Source organism: Microcaecilia unicolor, chromosome 12 (assembly GCF_901765095.1).
Source record: "Microcaecilia unicolor chromosome 12, aMicUni1.1, whole genome shotgun sequence".
NCBI lineage: Eukaryota > Metazoa > Chordata > Amphibia > Gymnophiona > Siphonopidae > Microcaecilia > Microcaecilia unicolor.
This window is the reverse complement of record NC_044042.1, coordinates 37,304,240-37,327,477: the sequence shown is the minus strand read 5'-3', so window position 1 is coordinate 37,327,477 and position 23,238 is coordinate 37,304,240. Positions and strand designations below refer to the sequence as shown.

General features: G+C 42.6%; 1 protein-coding gene across 1 annotated transcript in view; it reads right to left on the bottom strand.

Annotated features, from left to right (window-relative positions):
- RXYLT1 (ribitol xylosyltransferase 1) overlaps window positions 1-22,651 on the bottom strand; it is a 91,036-nt gene extending 68,385 nt beyond the window's left edge. The window contains exon 1 of the mRNA XM_030221346.1: window positions 22,525-22,651. The gene's annotated coding sequence lies outside the window, so the exon portion shown is untranslated. The remainder of the gene's footprint in view (window positions 1-22,524) is intronic.
- Between the last annotated feature and the right edge of the window lie 587 nt (window positions 22,652-23,238).

Sequence of the window (23,238 nt, the reverse complement as noted above, 5' to 3'; positions counted from 1 at the left end):
ATGCATAAGTGTAAACTTACAAGAATGACAGTACCCTAGAAATGCCCCGGCCATGCACTTATAAAATTACTGCATACATACTGTACTCATCTCTGGTGTAAGCGAGCTAAGGGCACAGTCTGGGTGCAGCACGGCTGCAGTTGTGCACATTGTACGAGTGTACATTTACACCAGCTCCCGAAATGTACATGGCTGCATTAGAGCCATGATTTCTGTGGTTTTTGTGAGGCAGTTTTATAAAGACACATAGGTACCTATCATTGTTCCTTCTAAGCTGAGCAGGAGTCCTCCTCCTACATTCTTGTCAGTGGATGGTGCTGTTTCACTGTCACATTTCCAATACTGAGGGCTAGAGAAGCTCTGTAGGACTCCAGGGAACTTGCCTGTCCCCAGTGATTGAAAACACAATATTGAAGCACCACCCCTTACTGGTAGCAATGCAGTTGAAACACTTAGCTTATAGGGAACGGTGGTACCTATATCTTTATAAAATAGGCCCAAAATAGGTGCCCTCTTGGCCTCCTCACCTGGGTGACCTGTTATAAAATTTCCCTCCACAGCTCTGTTACAAAGTGGAGCTTCAGATGACTGTTGTTGGGACCTCGATAGTGCTGGCAGGCTCCTCTGCATTAGCTCTCATGTATTGCCTGCGGGCTCTAGTTAATGAAAGATGAGGAATTGTCAATGAGATCTGTGATAAACTATGAGTTAGAAAAAAGGCCTTGTGACAGGAAATATGAAGCTGTTCAAGAACAACAGAGGATGGTAGACCCAAAGGTGTCAGACTCTTTGGGGGGGGGGGGGGGAGTGTCAGACTGCTGGGGGTGGGTGGGGGAGGGGGAGAGAGAGGAGAGAGAGTAGTATGAGGTGCAAGGATGAAACTATAATTATTAATCACAGAAATACCAAGTTATTTTCTTCTTTAAAGACACAGGGCTGGTGCAAGTTTTCTGGCTGCCCTGTTTATCTTTAAAATTTGGTGCTCCTTTTCCCCACTCCTGGCTATCACAAGTGCTGATGCTGCCTCCCTCAACTCCCATGGATAGTGTCCAATACATTTCCTTCTTTGCCCAGTTATTGATGCCTCCTGGAGGCCTACATCACTGTTAATATTTCTGCTCAGATCCTCAAATGTACACTGGACAAGCGTACATGTATGTCTGACTATGGGGACTGTGAACTGCTCTGTGACCTTGCAGCAATGAGATCTTGAGGCATTACAGAGGCTGGGACATGCCAGATCCATGTCTGCCAGGGATGGCAGTGAGCAAATAGAGATGGACATCAATGAGGAGATGCCACAATAAAGGGTAAAAAAAAAGGGGGGGAGGAGAAACATAAGGCAATTTTATGACCCTTGGTCACATTCAGACAGCCCAGATTTGGATAATGGATTTCAGTGAGACAGGGCATAGAAAGAAGTTATGGTGTTCTCAACACCCCACAGTACATCCAAAATGGCAAGACATAGAGATAAGCAGAGGGGAGGTATTACAGTTGAAATTTAGAAAACATACATATGGCAATTAAAAATTTCCAGTGCCAGATATTTAAATTGAAGACAAAACAAGTTTGACTTTTCCCCCACATAGTTTTATTCTCTCTCCTCTGCTTTCAACTTCTGGCTTCTCTTGACTACTTTCACCATTTTCCTGTCCATGTCTCTTCTCCTTTCTCCAGTTTTCCTTTTCCCCTTTTCTGTCACGCCTCCCATCTTTGCTTCTTCCATCTTTCTCCCTCAGCATTTCACACCTCTCTCTTTTTTGCATACCATTTAAAAAAAAATTTTCACTCCTTTCTCCCATCTTATTCCTCCATCATGCTATACCAGCTTTCCATTTGAAGTATCTCACCCTTACCCAGCCATTTTTTTCTTAAACTTCCCTCCCCAATCAGTTGTTTCCTCCCTATCATTTACCTCTTCTACAATCCCATCTCTTTTTCTTCCCATGTCTCCTCTGGCTGCCCTGCCCCCTTATCCTATCCATTTGTCATTCCCACTTCCCGCCTTCCCAGTAGCATGCTTCTTAAATCATTCTCTTCCTCTATGCCTCTCCTCCCCCCCCCCCCCCCCATCTTCCTCTTTTCTCCTCTTTCCCCCATGGTCCCCTTCTCCATCCTCTCACCCTTCCTTCCTCCCCAGTACTTCCATTCCTCTGCTGCTGCCCTCTCCTATGGATCCCCACTGCCCCTCTCTTCCTTCTCCATTGTAGCTCCATGTTCCCTCCCTATTGCTCAAATAGTGTGCCCTACAGCTCAGTAGTGTGCACTGTTCTTCAACAGCGATAGCGTCACTATCAACAACACAGGGAAAAAAAATGAAATTTCAGAGTTTTGTTTCTTGTTGTTTCATGTTAAAAACAACATGGCAAATGTCATTGACATTTCCAATATCATTTCAAATGTACATCCCAAATGATTATGGAAGAGCTCCAGTCCCTGATGGTACTAAATGACAGAGAATTCATAGGCACTTAAAGAAATGTAAAATGCAGGTGGTGTCATGTACAGCACAAGTTCTTTTTCAAAAGAGTGAATGAATTGGGTCTTCCTTTATGGAAGATACCATGACGCTGTACCAGAAACAAAATCAAATTCATTGCTGAAATGAAAAAGAACTTCTAAGATGGAAATAATAGGAATAGGAGAAACTATCCATGAATTATGGAAATTCCAGAGAAAATGGAAGCTGATTCAGTGAAATTTATGGAGGAATTTATTTATTCATTTATTTAAAATTTCTTCTGTTTCGTCAATGACTATCAGTTTTAGGCAGATCCAAAACACACATAAAATAATAGTATCAAGATGCAACCACATGTTACTTATAAATAAATAACAACCCAAAAGGCCTGATATTGATTTAACAGGTGCTATTAACAATATTTACCAATTGTTAATCTTAAAACTATATCCCACTCCCCCTAAAGATCCTCTTGAGTAAAATATGTCTGTCTCCTGTCTGCTGACAGTATTGGAAATTCAGTTTGTGAAGGACTTCAAGACTGGAAGCAGACATAATTTTATTTATTTTTAATTTGATATTTATATTCTACACCTTACCTAGTATTAGAGATTTAGGTGGCATTTACTAAACCTAAAGAAAAAGAATGTAACAAGTAGACACATTTAAAACTATATCAAGTTAAACAATTTAATAAAGAGCTAAAATAAATCAATTCAATTATTGCAACAATTAAACAATGCACCCAGCTGGGCACACAGGGACAAATTCTCAAATGGTCACTGGGATGAAGCACGCTAATCCCTGGATTCTATATAGTGCACCTAGAGATCCATGCCGAAATCCAAGAGTATTGCATAACATTGCATGTACCTTAATTGGCTTAACAAGCTAAATTAACGTTGATAACACCACTTAACAAGCAATAATGAGCACTAATTTGCAATAATTAGAATTTACATGCACAACTCGCTAAACAAATTCTGTAATGGACTTTGCCTAATTTCTAACATGCACAGACAAAAAGGGGCATGGTTATGGACATTTCATGGATGTTCTAAAATTTACACATGTAATTATAGAATATGGCCCTCTGCGCCAAAATCTAGGTGCCAGGATTTATGCCATGTTTCGTTGATGTAAATGGACATGCGTAGTTTTAGGCGCTTGCACATCAACTAAGCATATTCTATATACCATGCCTAAATCCAGGGACTACTTAAAGAATATGCTTAGGCAAAAATGCTTTCCATAAGTATATTTTAGGCGCCATATATATAGAATCCCCCTAAGCGCAACTGCCATTATAGAATACCAGCATAAGTCCGCTTCTCCACCACCGCCAACTCCAGGCTCCGCCCTTTCTGCCTCGCCTCACCCCATGCCTGGAATAAACTCCCTGAGCCCATACGCCAGGCCCCCTCCCTTCCCATCTTCAAAGCCTTGCTCAAAGCCCACCTCTTCAATGTCGCCTTCGGCACCTAACCACCATACCTCTATTCAGGAAATCTAGACTGCCCCCACTTGACATTTTGCCCATTAGATTGTAAGCTCTTTTGAGCAGGGACTGTCCTTTTTGTTAAACTGTACAGCGCTGCGTAACTCTAGTAGCGCTGTAGAAATGTTAAGAAGTAGTACTAGTAGTAGTAGTAAGTCTGCTTTTATGCACCTATCTTTAGGTGTGAGCATTTATGCTGATGCCTAACTTAGTTAGTTATACTGTCAAAATGCCAGTGGCGGTACTCTACCACAAATGTATACATATGCAACCAAAAAAATGGTAGAAATAAAGTCAACTGGTCACCAAATTAATATGATATGGGGGAGTCTCATACAGTCACCAAGGCAAGTAGGTTATCACCAATCTGGTGTGCCTGATCAACGTGACAATTATAATCATAGACGACCCCCTGCCATCCGTAACAATTTTTATATATTTTTTAATTGCTTATCGTGTCCTTTTGACTTCTTTTATGTCATTATTCACATTTCACCTTATTCAACTGTGTGGCCAATGTACTCTCTGTAAGAGTTTTCTCATTTATTGTAGTGGAGATGAAATATCAAACACTTATCTGTGTGCATGTCCTCAAACAATTCCAGGAATCCTTACTATCCTGACAGGTGCCTGTTTCGTTCTTATGCTTTGTCAAGGGGCAGTCGGACTCTTCTCCTACTACTGCTGATTGCTCACTGGAAACTTAGTTAGTTAGGCATGCAAAGGATAGTATTTTGTAACCCACAGATGTAACTGCCTGAAATGCCTTTGACCCATCCAAGCCCCTCCCAGGTCCACACCCCTTTAAAGTTGCATGCTCTGGAATTTGAGCGTGCAATGTTGTTTGTTTCTTTTGCTTTGCTTTGCTTTTCTTTTGTTGGTTGGAGTTCCTTTCAGATAATTGCTTTGCTTTTATGTTTTGGTTCTACTCTGCTTTGATGATTTTCCTTAAGCAATTTATTAACCTGAACCAGAACTTGAATAACGACTAAAGACAGTTATGTATGTAACTGCTAATTGGTTCCAATTAAGGCCAATTATAGATAATAATTGGCTGTTAATGCCAATTTACAGCTATTACTGAACTGTTCTGTGTGCAACTGATCTTATTCTGTAACATGTGTATGCAAATTTGCATGCTAGGCAGAAATTTGAGCACACAAGTTTATAGAGTTAGAGGGACAATGTATTAGTTAATTAGATTCACAGAGTTCTAAAGGTCTTCTAGATATAACTTCTAATAATTCCTTGTATTATATTGTTCAAATAACCATGCTTTAGGTTTATGGTTTATTTAAACTTTCTACACTGCCCAAACTGACTAGTAGACTTGAGCGGTGTGCAATCAAAATTCAAAAGGTAGGAAAAGAACTACAATATGTGATAGTACAGAAAACACACACACAAATAAATGGAACACATACAGACCATATTATAGAAAAAAGAAAGAAAACAGAAATTACATCAATAAATAACTGCTGTACCTCTAAAAATGTCTGTGGTTTTGATTGGAATATCTTAGGATCGGTGTCATTTTTTTTTTATTTTTATGCATATACAATTATTTCAAGGAGTTTACACTTGAATAGAAAGTGTTGCTTAAAGTAAACAATATAAAATGAATAGATAAAAAAGTACTAAGTACATTAACAATCTTCAGCACTCAAGTCCACATTATAATGGGAGAGAATTTCAATAAACAAGAGGATTTCAAAGTAAAAATTAAAGGAAATAATAGTATCTAGGAGAGAATTAAGCAAGGTTTTCTTTAAATTACACTCCTTCAGATCTCTTAGAGGACACAAATGTAGTTAATTGAGATGGTTCCATGAAAACATATTTTTGCGCTTTATAGGAAATTATGCATTTACAAGGAAACCTAAGGTAAAAAGTAGCGCCTAGCCGCTTCAGTATCAAAAATTGTAGGATCGGTGTCTTTTTTAATCCACAGCCATCTTGGCGATCAAGACAACACTTTGAAGTATTTTCTTCCTGAAGCAGCAAGCTCCAGCGAAACAAGGTGCTCTTGTTGAAGATTTCTTAGTTTAAAGTTTGAGCCGCCACTGTATTGAAGATGGGACAGGATTGCACGGAGTTGAGAGATTCCACACGACATTTAAAAGTCGGATAAGTACTAATTGGTGCCCTTTATTAATGTGCTTTTCATGCAGGCCTGCTACTGTGTTTTTTTTGTAAGGATTTTCTAAGTTTAGATTGAGAAACGCCATTGTTTAAAATCATAGCATTTTCTTGCACAGTTACAGTATCTCAAGAATTTTCAATAAGGTTTTTTTTTTTAGGAACCAAAGCTTTTTCTCCTTTGAAAAAGTTTTTTTGCATTGGTTCTTCATAAGTACATAAGTAATGCCATACTGGGAAAAGACCAAGGGTCCATCGAGCCCAGCATCCTGTCCACGACAGCGGCCAATCCAGGCCAAGGGCACCTGGCGAGCTTCCCAAACGTACAAACATTCTATACATGTTATTCCTGGAATTGTGAATTTCGTTCCCCCTCCCCCCTTTTTTTTTATATATATAAGCCAATGATATGATCTTGCTCCATAGGCGGCTGAGGTGTACCCAGTAGTGGTACTGTTATTCAACATTGAATTTCCTCACTGGGAAGATTTGAGGCTTTTTTTTGTTTAATAATTGTATTCTTGATGTAACTGTGGGGGAAATGTAGGTTTTATATACAAACTGACTGTAGTTATTAGAACTGACGATATATCAGTTTGTTTTCCCAATAGGTATATTTTGGAGGTATCAATAAATAACTAAAATCACAGGAAAGCTGTTACCCAAGGGGAAGGCCTTCACCTGTCTCACTGGTCAGTGCCAAATACCTGCCACAAAAGACATATCTTTAGTGCATTTTTAAATTCTTTCAATGAGGGGATCCTAGGAAGAGAGTCAGTGGCAAATTATTCCAGGTGGCAGGGCCAAGAAATAGAAAGCAGAGTGCCTTGTACAAGTTTCTTTCTACACAGCTCTTTTTTCAAATTTAAGATCCATAGAGCACCAGCAATAAAAATGATCTCATGTGATTCATAATTTGAAATAACTTCAATAGCTAGAAATCTTTAAAAAGCCAAGATACAGGCATCGGTACTGTGGGAAGGAAATTTTTGATTTCTATTCATCCAAGTTCACAGCAGAGAAAACGACGATGATTCAGGCAATGTGGAAGCAACTAAGAAATGCGAAAACAATGCTCAGATTGTTCCATCTAGTGAAAACCACTGTGAATAATTAAACCAAAACATTTGAAAATCCTGAAGAACTACAAGGTTCTATTGATTTTTTTTTCAGAAGATAAAATGAAGTTTAGTTATTCATATTTGCAGAAGGAGGAGACAAACAGAATACTAGAGGGAGGCACTGATTTTTATATTCTGTACTCCTGGCTAGGAGACTCTGGAAGAGTCTACAAAGGAAAACAAAATTCTTCCACAGAAAGTCAGTAGACAAACAAAACAGGAGTGGAAGCCACCAAAGTGCAAACGTTCAAGACTGTCAATGAAGGTCAGTAGATAGAAAATGATATCCAAAAGATTTATTTATCCTCAGTTGATAAGACTACAATGAAACTAGGAATATGACCCAACACGTGTTTTGGCATTCAAGCCTTCCACAGGGGTCCTATAGCACAAATGAACAAAGGAGGTATCAATTAAAAATCAATCTGAGAGGCCCTTTTACTAAGCTGCATAGGTGTGTACTTGCATCCTACACATGTCAATTTTGAACTACTGCCTGGCTACCGCGTGGCCCAGCGCTAATTTTATTTTTTATGCATGTCCGCTAAACGCGCCGGAAACTGGGCAGTAATCGGCATTGTATGTGTGTGCGCCATTACCACCTGGTTAATACATGAGACTTTACTGCTAGGTCAATGGGTAGTGGTAAGGTCTCAGGCCCAAAATGGACACGTGCCAATTGTTATTTTGCCGCACGCCCATTTTCGGCCCAAAAAAGGCCTTTTTTGTAGATGCTCTGAAAAATGGACCTTTGCGTGTCCAATACACGCATCTACACCAGCGCAGGACATTTTTTGGCGCACCTTAGTACAAGGACCCCTTAAATATCAGCTGAGCCGTAGAGAAGCAGCACCATGCTCGTCCAGCATAACTGGATGAATAAATCCTTTGGACATCATTTTCTATCTACTGACTTTTATTGACAGTCTTGAACATTTGCACTTTGGTGACTTCCACTCCTGTTTTGTTTGTCTAAGAGACTCTGGAGCAATTCTGTAACAGATGCCTCCATTTATGTGCTCCAAGGGCACGTGGTAAGAGCCTATGGAACCTAGATGTCTAGGTTTCCATTATAGAATATTAGCATAACTCAGTATCGATACACCTAATATGTTGGCACCCACACTTATGCCAGTCATAGAGCTGGTGTAGGTGCAAGTGTTGAAATGTGGCAGGTACCTATGCAACTTACAGTGCTCTATAATGGATGTGAATGGATGTAAGACAAGAATGCATAACTATGAGGTTATGATGAATGGTGTATGGCTGGCTCTATTTTACTTGCATGTTTTTTGGTTTGATTGCTCTTTTCTATCAATTTATGGAGTTCCTTTCTTTTGATAAGTTATGTGCATAAGTGGGACCCTCACTCATGTCTTGCTCATTCTCCGACTCCACCCATGTGTATGCTCCCTTGTAAGTATGGGGCTCTTTTACTAAAGTGTAGTACAATCTGGGCTTAATGCATTTAATGTGGGACTTTCCTGCATGCTAAGCCCAGATTTAATGCAACACTTATGGTTATATCACACCATATAAAAGGTTAGCCACTAGCTGCTAACCAGTGATATTCAGTGGGCTACCTCCCATTGAACATCGCTGGAAAGCTGGCTACGTACCATTAACTGGCCAGGTGCCATTACTAGCTGGTTAAATGGCTTTGAATATTGGGGGGGTATGTGTGTAACATACAGAATACTGCGATGAAGCTACAATGTAGTAAATTTAAAATGAATTGGAGAAAATTTATCTTCACTCAACGTGTAATTAAACTCTGGAATTCGTTGCAAGACAATGTGGTAAAGGCAGTTAGCTTAGCGGGGTTTAAAAAAAAGGTTTGGACAGCATCCTAAAGGAAAAGTCCATAGACCATTATTAAATGGACTTGGGGAAAATCCACTATTTCTGGGATACGCAGTATAAAATGTTTTCTACTTTTTTGGGATCTTGCTAGGTATTTGTGACCTGGATTGGCCACTGTTGGAAACAGGATGCTGGACTTGATGGACCTTTGGTCTTTCCCAGTATGGCAATACTTATGTACTTAAGTTACATACTGAACTGCTGTATTTAGGTGTGTGTATATATGCCTGCTTTGACATGGCATAGGTGGCGCACCTTAATGTAGGCATGTGGATGCCGACTCGCGCTAATATCCTGTAACGGAACCTGGGCATCCAGATATCATTATAGAATTAGTGTTCAGTGCACTACATCAAAGCACCAAATTTGTGGAGCCCCATTACAGAACTGCCCTCCATATGACCCATCATTCTGCCCAGCCACACCTCCAGCTCAAGTGGTGGTGCTTCAATATTATGTTTTCAATTGCTAGGGACAGACAGGTTCCCTTGGGTCCTGCAGAGCTTGCTTATCCCTCACTATTGATAATAGGATAGTGAAACAGCGCCACCCACTGGCAGGACCGTAGGAGGAGAACTCCAGCTTAGCATAGAGGGAACACTGTGTATGCAACCTGCAACTCATGTTATCGAATAAATGAATGCAATTATTAAAACTCTTTTCTGCATGGAAAACAGGGTGTATATGTGCCAAAAGCTTTATAAAATCTCTTCCTGTATGCACAGTTCTGCACTTATTTTGCGTGTCTTATGCCCTTTGGACTCATGTCCAATCAACACTGTTAAAGTGAAGAGAGTTGAACCCCAGGCGCCTGCTGTGTATGTAAAATGGTAGGCAGGTTTCCTGTTCATGGCGTATTGGAATAGCAAGCTTTGTACTTCGTAGCCAGAATATTTCTCTGGCATGTTGGTTCAGAAGAACAGTAGCCAGGATGGAGAGTTTGAACTGAATCTGAAAACTCATGCAAATAAAAAAGAAAAGTAGAGTGATCTAGGTACCAGAATCTTTAAAGTCCAGAGTGCAAAATAAAACATCTTGCCATAATTTGTAAGTAGACAGTTTGCTAATCATGTAATTACAGCCTGATACCATTTAAAAATATCATAATTGCAGTTCAGTGACTCTTTCTTTCCTCTCCATTTCCTAAAATCTAAATATATTTGCTGCAAAGTGATATGGACTATTAAACGTTGTTGTATCCAAACCAGATGGATGTGACTGGACAGAGGGAATCCGAAGCGAGATTTTTTTTTTTTTTTCAAAAGGGAAATGTATTGATTCTTTTAGGGGTCCTTTTACTAAAATGTGCTGATGGATTTAGCACACGGTAATTGTTATCATACCTTAGTAAAGAGGACCCTCAAAAACGTTAGGCATGGGTTATAGAATAGCGCTTAAGTGCAAGGGTCGTGGGTAAATTTAGGCGCATCCATTTGCATCAATGAAAACACAGTGCAAATGCCCCGCCCAAATTTTACATCCGGAACCCCCTTATTCTATAATTGAATGTGTAACTGGACCACACCTATGCTCTACCCCGAAATGCCCATGACCCTAACATTTCCGTACCCCCTCTTCCAGGAAGTGCATAACATTTAGGCGTGGAGCACGCATCTACATTTACACACATATATGCTAATTGATTTCAATTAGCGACAATAATTACTTGTTCAAAAGCAAATTACTTCTACTACTACTACTACTACTTATCATTTCTATAGCGCCACCAGACGTACGCAGTGCCTCACAATTGAACATGAAGACACAGTCCCTGCTCAAGAGAGCTTACAATCTAATTTGGACAGACAGACAGGACAAATAAGGGATAAGGGTCAGGGCAGACAGACAGGACACATAGGGATAAGGGACTATTGAAGTGAGGAAGATAAGGGTTACGGACAAGTGAAAAAGTTAGGAGTTAAAAGCAGCATTAAACATATGGGCTTTTAGCCCGGATTTGAAGGCGGCCAGAGATGGAGCTTGACGTAGCGGCTCAGGAAGTCTATTCCAGGCATATGGTGCGGCAAGATAAAAGGAACGGAGTTTGGAGTTAGCGGTGGAGGAGAAGGGTGCAGTTAGGAGTGATTTACCTAGCGAACGAAGTTCCCGGGGAGGAATGTAGGGAGAGATGAGGGTGGAGAGGTACTGAGGGGCTGCAGAGTGAATGCAATTATAGGTCAATAAGAGGAATTTGAACTGTATTCGGAAACGGATAGGAAGCCAGTGAAGTGACTTGAGGAGAGGGCTAATATGAGCATAGTGACTTACTGGCACTAATTATCTCACTGTTCAATTAAATTGCACATGCAAGTTGAGTGTGTGCCCATGTGCATGCACAATTTTTGCATGCAAAATTCCTTTCAATTTTTCCTTCCTTTCAAGTTTTATTACAGAATTAGGGGGTTAGTAGACATACCCCTACGTATAGGATGATGGTCTGTATACAGTGTTAGCCCTAAGGTTCTCTGTTTGGTATGGCTGCATATGTGATGTACAGGAATGAATTAAGGATGTTTTAGGTACCAGGTAGCATCCCAACCAGGGTTCGGCATTACTACCATGACTCCTCCCACATGCTTTTTTCTTGCTCTGCCACTTATCTAAATAATCTTTTATCTTAATTTAATCCAGTCCTGTATGGCCTTCTTCTAGCCCTGGTCTCCAGGCACCTGCCTTATCATCCCCCCTTCCTCACAACACATCTCTGATAACATACTGTACATATATCTGATTATAAACACCCTATCGGGCACTTCCAACTCAGTGCCTGAAGGGCACGTGGTAGGATCCTATTCTATGAATAACAGAACCAAAGTGCCTACAGAATATTAGTGTAATTGGATATCAACGCACCTAAAATATAGGTACTCACACTTATGCCAGCCATAGAGCGTAAGTGAATGCTATGTAAGTTATGCAGGTATTAGCAGAATAGCGCTTAGGTGCTATATTAACACTTATGTGTACATGTGTGCACAGATAGGATGACTTCCCTATAAGGAAGAGATGGCTGATGGGAGGTCTATAAAATACTGAGTGGAACGGAATGGGTAAAAGTGAATTATTTACTCTTTCCAAAAATACTAGGACTAGGGGGCAGGCAATGGAGCAACTAAGTAGTAAATTTAAAACAAATCGGAGAAAATATTTCTTCACTCAATTTGTAATTAAACTCTGGCATTCATTGCCAGAGAATGTGGTAAAAAAGCAGTTAGCTTAGCAGGGTTTAGGATAATTTCCTAAAAGAAAAGTCCATAAGCCATTATTAAGATGGACTTGGGGAACCCACTGCTTATTTCTAGGATAAGCAGCATAAAATACGTTTATAGAAGTGTTCTGTGCCAATTATTTCCAGTGCCAAAATCTCAGCACCATTTATAGAATACCCTCCATAGCAGGGGCGTAGCCAGACAACAGATTTTGGGTGGGCCTAGGCAAGAAGTGGGTGGGCACCAAGTGTTCCCCCCCCCCCCAACCACCACCCAAAAAATATCTCAGCTGGCGGGAAGATGCTTCTTTCCACCTTGGCAGTCTGCAGCGGGTATGCGCTGAAAACTGAGCATGCGCAGGTGCTGGTATCGTGGAGAGTAGCGTTTTTGTTACCGTCAAGGGAGAAGTCTTCAGCTAACATAGTAACATAGTAGATGATGGCAGAAAAAGACCTGCATAGTCCATCCAGTCTGCCCAACAAGATAAACATATGTGTATCCTTACCTTGATTTGTACCTGCCTTTTTCAGGGCATAGACCGTACAAGTCTGCCCAGCAGTATTTCCCGCCTCCCAACCACCAGTCCCGCCTCCCATCATCGGCTCTGGCACAGACCGTATATGTCTGCCCTCCACTATCCTCACCTCCCAACCACCAACCCCTCTTCCCCCACCTGCTCCACTACCCAATTTCGGCTAAGCTGCTGAGGATCCAATCCTACTGCACAGGATTCCTTTATGCATATCCCATGCATGTTTGAATTCCGTTACCGTTTTCATCTCCACCACCTCCCGCGGGAAGGCATTCCAAGCGTCCACCACCCTCTCTGTGAAAAAAGGCACAATTTGTAGGGATCCCAAGCTGATCGAGCTTGGGATCCCCACCAGCTACTGCTAAACGGGTGGGCCTGAGCCCTAAGTAGGTGGGCCCTGGCCCTCCCAGGCCTACGCCACTGCTCCATAGCATGTAGGCTCATGGTCGAAGACAGCATGCAATAACATTTTCATTATTGTTACTTTAGTTTGAAACTATTTTGGAAAATATTTCATTATAGGAAAATACCGTAGTGGTATTTATCTATATAGAAAAAATATGGAAATAGATATTTTCAAACTATGAATATATGCATTCTTCTATTATTTTGGAGGTGCAAAACATTTCTTTATGAAGTAGACATCTACAAATTATTTTTTACGTTATATTCAGCAATGTTCATAAAAATGTGTGACCTTGCGGGCAAGGGGTAAGTTAACTTTCAGGAGAGAGAATTTCTGCTGATGCATTTAAGTCTGTCAGAAAATCCTGATCAAGGGTTACAATGTCTATATCTTCCTATCAGCATTAGGATTGCTATAAAACATTTATTTACTAGCTATAAAAATGTTTTTATTGTCTTTCAGTGTAGAGATGATTTCTGATGCCTTTGTCATCACATAAACCAAATCTGAAGAAAACAAATGAACCTACAAATTGTGCCTTGAATCGCTTTGCCTTTAAATCCCAGAGATCAGGCATCTGGAATTCTTCGGCCCTTTTGTGGTGTCATATTAGGTTCATGAAAAGAATGCCTTGATGAGGAGAGGGCCGAATCCGGAATCTCTGCTCCACTGGACTGATAAAACGGCAGTTGATTTTTAAATAACCCATTTGTCTGGAGAAAGGATTAGCCGGATTAAGAGATTTCACGTAATTTAAAAGAAAAAAAAAAGCATAATGTTGCATTTCATAACTGAAAAGGATCGTTCAAACAATATTAGGAGAGAAGCTTTATCCAGAGTGAATTATTTGACAGAGAAACAAGCACGCTTGCACACGCACACGCACACGCACACACACACACACACACACCTTTTAGCTATACAACTGACAACATACTACTACTACTACTACTACTATTTAACATTTCTAGAGCGCTACAAAGTGTACGCAGCGCTGTACAAACACAGAAGAAAGACAGTCCCTGCTCAAAGAGCTTACAATCTAATAGACAAAAAGTAAAGCATTTAAATTTAAAATATTTAAGCAGTCAAGCACAAGAGAACAGTCACAGAAGGACAGAAGATGTTGAAGGGTGGTCAGTGTGATTAGGTGTAACTCTGGTTGGAGTAGTGGGAGAAGGTGATAGAAGAATAGAAATGGGTGAGGTAAAGTAATGAGTGGGTTGATAGGGAGGTTATATAAGACATTTCACTCTAGGGGTGGGTGGGTAGAGGGGTAGGGTGGGTAGGATTAAGTATAAAGCAGGAGAAGGTATTCTCTGCAGCCTATCTGTGAGATGGAAAATGCTCTCTGAAGCTGCTGCTATAAGTTGTTAGTTGTACTTCTCCCAAGGCTAAGTGACACGGGGATGAGGGAAGGGTTTCCAGTGGTTCTTATAATTGTTGATGGATGGGACACAGCTGGTGGTGGTTAATGGTGAGGTTTCCAGGGAAGTTCCTGTACACTGGGGTTCTACATGTCCTCCTTCATTTTAAACTTGTGGTTGAGACCTTTAGCTAAGATTACTAGGAAATTCTAGATTGATTTTTTCAACTTTGTAGGTGATAATAGAGAGGAGGAGAAGTTGCAGATGATGAATGAGTATCTTGGTGCAATTCAAGGGTAGATCTTTGAGATTCAACAAAAATTGAATTTAGCAAAAACAGAGGTGTTATGAGTGAGAAGAGATGGTATTCAGCATGATTAGGGCTTCTGAATGTAGGTTTCAACTGCTAAAACACCTATAAAACACCCCCAATGCAAAAAGAAAAACATTGAAGTAATGTAGGTGTTTAATGGTTGAACACTGGAAAAGGTCCACTTCCCCTAGTTCTCTCTTAGCCCCTCCCTGTCTTGTCTTTCATCCTTCACTATGGGGTCCTTTTACTAAGGCGCACTAACGGATTTAGTGCACAGTAATGATTAATACAAACTAACCCACACATTCCATATAGTGTGACCTAAGTTGCACATGCAAATCCAGTCATATTCTGGATTTGTGCACACAATTTAATTACTGAAGCCAACCAGTGCTGAAAATTGCCACTTAACAAGCAATTACTGACATTAATTAGAATTTACGCTCAGAACAGTCTAAGCATATTCTATAACTAGTAAAACAGGCCCGTTTCTGACACAAATGAAACGAGTGCTAGCAAGGTTTTCCTCGGAGTGTGTATGTTTGAGAGAGTATGTGTGAGATTGACTGTGTGTGACAGAGAGAGAGAGAGAGTGAATGTGTGTGACAGAGAGAGAGAGTGAGACAGCTGGGTGTGAGTGTGTCTCCTCTGTCCCCCCCTCCAGCCACCCAGCGATTCTCCTCTCTCCCCTGCTCCCCCTCCAGCCACCCAGCGATTCTACTTTTTCCCTTGCCCCCCTCCAGCCACCCCCCGATGCTCTTCTTTCCCCTGCCCCCCCTCCAGCCACCCAGCGAGTCTCCTCTGTCCCCTGCCCCCCTCCAGCCACCCCGCGAGTCTCCTGTCCCCTGCTCCTCCTCCAGCCACCCAGCGAGTCTCCTCTCTCCCCTGCCCCCCCTCCAGCCACTCAGCGATTGTCCTATCTCCCCTGCCCCCCCCTCCAGCCACCCAGCGATTCTCCTTTTTCCCTTGCCCCCCCTCCAGCCAGTCCTACACTTTAATCAGCATATATTAAATTCCCCCCATGTGCTACATAAAAGCACCGAGCACATCCTATATAATAAAATGCAATCCAACGTTCTGAAACCGAGAAAGTGAAGCCTTCTAAAAGTTCCGGAACGTTGCAGGAATGCTTCAAGGCTTGAAGGCTTCACTTTCTCAGCTTTAGAACTTTGGAGGTGCGTTTTATTACATAGGATATGATGTGTGAAAATTCTAAGTTGCATAGTTGAAACGGGGGCATGGTCATGGGCATGGAATGGCTGGGTCATGGGCATTGCTATAATCTACACCTGGTCTGTGCAGCCTGTGGATGGGCGCTCGGCGTATTCTATAAACCACTTGGAAATTTAGGTGTATAGATTATACCTAGGCATATTTCATTTCAGCGCTGATATTTTAGGCATGATATATATACAATCTAGTCCTAAATGACTCCACGTCACTGCCCCTGGAGTAAGACCCCGGAGGAGCACAGTGACACGACAGGCGAGAGGAGGAGCGGCTGCAGAGACTGCGTTGTAAGACTCGGGCATTTGTGAATGATTTGGGCTGGGTTTAAAAACATTTATCGCTTCTTTTCTTTTTGTAGCGGCCGCTGCTGCTCAACAGGGGAAGCAGCAGCGGCCAGACAGCGTTACCACTGGCAGCTGCGGGTGGCGAAGGGGTTTGATGCACCGGGGGGGGGGGGGGGAAGGGAGGGTTACTGGACATGGGTAGCTGCAGGGGGGCAGAGGGATAGGAGGGTCACTGGACATGGATGGCTGGAGGCGGGGCAGGGGAGAGGAAAGTGGGCAGGGGGTCCTGAGACCAGAGAGGTGGGGGTGGGGAGGGGGCCCTGCAAGAGAGGGGGTGGGGGCTCACACACTCACTCACTCACTCACTCACTGTCTCTCACATACACTCTCTCTGACACAATCCCTGTCTATCACACTCTATCTCTCTGTCACACACACACGGTCTCACACACACAGACACTCTGTCTCTCACACACTCTCTCTCTCACACAAACACACACACACACACGCTGTCACTGTCTCTCTCTCTCATTCTCTCTATGACACACACACTCCATCTCTCACACACACTGTCTCTCAAACATACACACTCCGAGGAAATCCTTGCTAGCGCCCGTTTCATTTGTGTCAGAAACGGGCCTTTTTTTTACTAGTGTATATATAATATAATTATTATAATAATTATAAAAATTATTTTTTGGATGCGTGTATCAGACGTGCGCCAAAAATGAAATTACTGCATGAGCCATGCGGTAGCCGGGTGGTAACTCCATTTTGGTACGGGTTGGGTGCGTAATTAGCTGGAAAATAAACACCTACTTTTACAATTCATCTAAGCATAGGAGCTCTAAGAATGGCACTCCAAGGCTGTTTATTGGGGATTAGTTGTTGGAAGTGAAAGATCAGGTAATTAGTTTGGCAGTAAAGACTTGTGCTGGGTCGACCGTAGCCCATCAGATGGCGAATGTAATGCAGAGTTATAGCTGAAGATGTTGCATCAACTATAGATTAAAGAAGGAGAGTTTTGTATCTATTGCACACAGTAGCATTGCTTTGTGCTTGGATTCTTGTCATATCTTGTATCTGGGTTTTCCAAAGAATATGGTACGGAAGTTACAAAAAGTGCCGAATGCTGCAGCCATGTTGTTGCTCAGTCTTGACTAAACCAATCATATTTGTCCAGCCCTAGACAATATTCACTGGCTTCAAATTGAATTCATTGTGGTTTAAGGCATTGACATTAACATTTCAGATCCAAGAGGGGATGGATCTGCCTTATTCAGCCTCTGCATTATATTCAGTTCAAGCCTTGCACTTCCTAAAGAAGGAGTGTTTAGATTTGTCATTGGTGGTGAAATACTGAGATTTTAGTTTTTGGAGGGCAGGCGCTTAAGGGGTACGGGGAATGGTCTTTGATCCATGAGTTCTAAAGGTTTCAAATCAATCAATGGTTTCCTGAGGAAGGAAGAGAACTTCCCTGACAAGCCTTCTCCCTCTCCTTATTGATGAATCAAAAGCTCGAGACGGTGCATGAACCTGGCACTTTTAGCCCTAGTTCCATTCAATGATGTAAAAGCCTTATCAAGTCTGCACACTGGGGTCAGTAGATCACACCAGTAGGATCTGGGGAGATAATATTTAACAACTTGAATGGCACTGGCCTTGCTTTCCACTGAGTTGTACAACTGAAGATGTGTTTACACTATAGTGAAGGGTTAGACATATGAATTTCCCATGATTTATTATCATATAGGCATTTATATCCCACATTTTCCCATTTGCATTGTTTCAATGTGGCTTACAGAGTAAAACGTTGTTACATTTGATGAAGTTGTCTGTTGATGAGGTGAGGTAGGGATGCAAATTGATTATTTGCGAGATCGATAGTTGGAGGGGAAGATGATTAGTAGGGATGATAAAGGGGGGGGAAAATAATTAGAGGAGAAGATAGAGTTCTAATTAGTGGCGAGAAACCAAGTTAACGGGGTACATTCAGGTTGCTATATACTTTGCTTCATTTTTTGTTATCGCTACTGTTAAGTTGCACACAGGTGTGTCATATACATATATAGCTGGGATGGGGGGGGGGGAGGGGGAGGGGGATATAGCTGAATGCAATAGGTTATGACCAGAGCAGGAGTGAGGCAGTACTATGTTATTGTTTTTTTGGAGGGGGGGGGGGGGGGGGGGGGGGGGGGGGGGGGGGGAGAACAGGGAAGAGAAGGACGGGGCACAGAAGGGGGTAATGTTATTCATATTGTTGGGGGCGGACAACAGTCTTAAGTTTATTTTTAATTATGAATATGAGAATTACTGTTTTTATTAAGAAGTTGGGTTACTGGAGTGGGGGCTGAGCACCCTGGTGCCTAAAATGCATGATCTAATTGTTTCTTTTCTCTTAATATTAATGGCTCTGTGATGAATCAACCTGTGCACATTTTATCTTGGAATGTAGCAAGCATAAAGTTACAGAAACAGAGAAAACTGTAGGCAGATAAAGACCATGTGCCCTATCCAGTCTGCCCATCCATGCCATCTACTCTTCCTATCACTCCCTCAGAGATCCTATGTACTTGTACCAAGCTCTCTTTTGACTTCACCACTTCCACCAGGAGGCCGTTCCACAAATTCACCACCCTTTCCATGAAGAAGTATTTCTTCAGATTACTTCTGAGTCTATCCCCTTTCACCTTCATCCTATGCCACCTCATTCCAGAGCTTCCTTTCAATTGAAAGAGACCTTTACTATTCTCTGTTTTAGAACTGTTTCCATTAATTTACTTACCACAGAAGTCAGACTTACTGGCTTCTAGTTCCCAACCTCTTCTTCCACTTTTGTGGAGAGGGACCACATCTGCTCTTGTCCAGTCCTCCGGGACCACTCCCGCCTCTAGAGAAGCATTGAAAAGGTCATCCAGCAGAGCCGCTAGAACCTCCCTAAGTTCTTTCAGTTTCCTCAGATGTAAGCCATCTGGCCCCATCCCTTTGTCCAAATTTAGTTTAGTCAGCTCTTCGTGAACAAAGTCCTCTGAAAATAGTTCAGAGACTACTACCCCTCTGTGTTTGTCTTCTGTGGTTCTGCTCCTGGGTCTTCAGTTGTGAACACAGGGAAGAAATATTTGTTAAGCAATTTCACTTTATCTTTATCAGCTTCAACAAATTCCTCCCCTTCACCATTGAGTCTCACAATGCCACTTTTGCACTTCCTCCTATCACTAACATATCTAAAAAATGTCTTGTTCCCCCTCCTCCATTTTACCATATTGTCGATTTTTTCATCCATTTGCATCTGTGTTTTCCTGACTACCCTATCAGCTTCTCTTCGCTTTTCCAAATATTGTCACCTGTCTTCCTCTCTCTGTGCTCTTGTAGTTTATAAAGGCTAACCTCTTTTTCCTTACCTTTTCAGCTGCTACGTTTGAGAGCCAAAGCAGCCTCCTTTTCCTCTTACTTTTATTTATTTGCCTTACAAAAATGTTTGCTGCCCTTACAATAGTTCCTTTCAGTTCTGCCCACTGCTGTGCAACTTCTTCCAGATGTTCCCATCCAGACAGCAATTCCTTGAGGTAATCCCCCATCTGAATGAAGTTAGTTTTTTGAAGTCTAGAACCTTCACTTTTGAATGAACCCTCTCAACACCTATCTTAATATTAAACCATACCATCTGGTGATCAATGGATGTCAGATGATCACCTTCTATAACATCAGAAACACTCTCCCCATTAGTAAGCACTCATTGAGTCCAGTATAGCCCCATCCCACGTGGTTTCCATTATCAAATGCTGGAATAGTTCCCCCTTTAGGGAATCCAGCATCTCTCTGCTTCTAAAAGACTCTGCAGTAGGAATCCCCCAATCAACATCTGATCATATTAAAATCACCTATTAAAATTCCCCTTTCATAGCCATATTTGAATATCTTTAATTAAATCTCTGTCCATTTCTTCTGTCTGTAAAGGAGGCCTGTATATCACACCAATGTAAATGCATTGCCATTCCCTCTTTCCAGACTGACCCACAGTCCCTCTTCCTTACCCTATAGGTCCTGCAATTCTATAGCTTTAATATCGTCTTTAACATATAATGCCACACCCCCTCCCTTTCTTCCTATTCTGTCTTTTCTGAACAGATTATAACTAGGGTTACCATATTTGGCCCCCCAAAAAAGAGGACATGTCCCACCCCCTTTTACACCCAACCCACCCCCTTTCACACCCGCCCCCTTTTACACCCTCGCTCCGTCCCCTTTCACACCCTCGCACCGCCCCCTGTCATATATTCCCCTCCCCCCTGTCACACACCCTGTCACCCCCCCCCTCCACTCCCCTCCCCATCACCCCCCCTTCCCTTCCCTTACTCTACTGCCCTGGTGGTCTAGTGACCTCTTCGGGGCAGGAAAGAGCCCCCTCTTTGCTGCCCTGTATCCTGTTGCTGATCTCGGCGCCAATTCAAAATGGCCGCCGAGAGTTGAAGTCTCGCGAGGTCGCTTCAACTCTGGGCGGCCATTTTGAATCAGCGCCGAGATCATCAACAGGATGCAGGGCAGCGGTCCGGGCAGGAAAGAGGGGGCTCTTTCCTGCCCCGAAGGTGGAAGAGGTCACTAGACCACCAGGGCAGAAATCTGGACAAACGGGCAGATTGGCAAAACCTGCCCGGTTGCCCGGACATGTCCTCAAAAAGAGGACATGTCCGGGTAAATCCGGACGTATGGTAACCCTAATTATAGCCCGCTATAACTATATCCCAGTCATAGTTCTCTGTGAACCATGTCTCTGTGATGAGCACTAAATTCAAATCAGCCTCTTCCATCACAGCCTCAAGATCTAAGGCCTCGATGCTCAGAAGCAAACATGAGTGCTAGAGACCATTAGCACCTGACTGGTGTCCACATTTTCTGGCGCAGATTGCACAGATGCCCCTACCACCGGAAATATCAAGCTCATCCCAGACTAGCACAAATAGCATGCTAATGTAATTTAAATTAGGTATTTTTCTATTCCCTGCAATGTTCAGAGAGCAGCACCCTGATGAAGGGTTTCCATACCGCAGAAAACCTAATGCCAGCTCGGAGCTGGCGTTAGGGTTTCTGATGAGAGGATTCAAGCTCCGATTGGACAAATGTACTGCTCCAGGGGTCAGAAAAAGGCTCTGGGGCTTGGGATGGAGGAGTGGTGGCGGCAGCTATGGTGGTGGCAGCAGGGAGGTGGTTTTCTCGGGGCTGGCTCCAGAAGTCTTCCACGGAAGAAAAGTTACCTCCTGCCCGTGTGGCACCAGAAATGGATCCGTTGTCTGTGGAAGCAGGAAAACATGTGTGCTTCTCCACTGGGCTACCGTCATTGCTGAAAGGATTCTGGCAAGGGCGGAGAAACGCCTGCGCAAGGCATCATCCTCCCCCCCTTTACTTCCTAATGCTCGATGCTAATAGTGTACATATCATTTGCATACTATTAGCGTCAGGGGCGTAGCCAGGCACCCAAATTTGGGTGGGCCTGAGCCCAAGATGGGTGGGCAAAACTCCGCCTTGTCCCACAAGTGATTTCTCTCCCTCTCTTGCCTACATCCATATGGTCTCTCAAACATCCACCCTTCTCTGAATACTAATACACACTGCTCATGCTTGCCCCACAGCCTTTCCTCTGATGTAACTTCCTGTTTCCACATAGGCGGGAATACATCAGAGGGAAGGCTGCAGGGCCAGTGCGAACAGTATGTATCAGTCGCTGCTTGCTGCAGGCAAAGATCTGCTAATTAAAAGGTATGCAGGAGGGACAGTTGGGAGTTTTTGGCTGGTGGGGCTTGGGAATCCCTGCCAGCCACATTATAGATGTGTTGCTACTGGGTGGGCCTGAACGCAGAGTGGATGGGCCTGGGCCCACCCAAGCCCACCCTTGGCTACGCCACTGATTAGCGTTGAGCATTAGGAAGTAATTCCTCGGTGCTGTTGTGGCAGTATTTTCCAGCGCTGTTTCATACAGTGCCAGAGTTTTGAGCTTCTGCCTGTAAAACTTTATGTCCCATACTTCAGATATTAGTATATACTGCTTTCCAGACATTGTCCGTTTGTCCCATTTGTGTAGAGGTATTTAATGCTTCACTTACCTGAGGGCTTTGATCACCCTTTCCCAACAAGTCTAGTTTAAAGCCCTCCAGTAGGTTAGCCAGTCTGCTGCTGAAAACATTTCTTCCCTTCTTTGATAGATGGGCACCATTTCTGCTCAGTAGCCCTCGGAAAAGCATCCCATGGTCCAGTAAGCCAAAATGCTCCATCTGCGCAGCCACATATTCATCTCCATTATTAAAGGTCAATTCTATAACCGGCACCTAAAGATAGACACCAATTGTACGCATAAGTTATAGAATAATATCACTTGCACATGTGATTGGAGCCACTAATTGGCCAATATCCCCTGAACTCTATAAAAAGCACTTAAAGCTGCCTGCCCAAATTTTGGCGTTTGCCCAATTTGCACATCCAATTTAATTGAATAACGAGCCAATTAGTGCCAATAACTCAAATCTTAACATGCTAATTGGAATTAATTAAACTTTTTGGTGTTAAAAGGGTTCCAGGGGTGATCTGGGAAATTACAGACTGGTAAGCCTGACGTCAGTGCCGGGCAAAATAGTGGAAACTATTACAAAAAATTAAAATTACAGAACACATAGACAAACATGGTTTAATGGGGCAGAGTCAGCATGGGTTCAGCAAAAGGAAGTCTTGCCTCGCCAATTTTCTTCATTTCTTTGAAGGCATAAATAAACATGTGGATAAAGGTGAGCTGGTTGATGTAGTGTTCTGGGGCAGACTCAGAG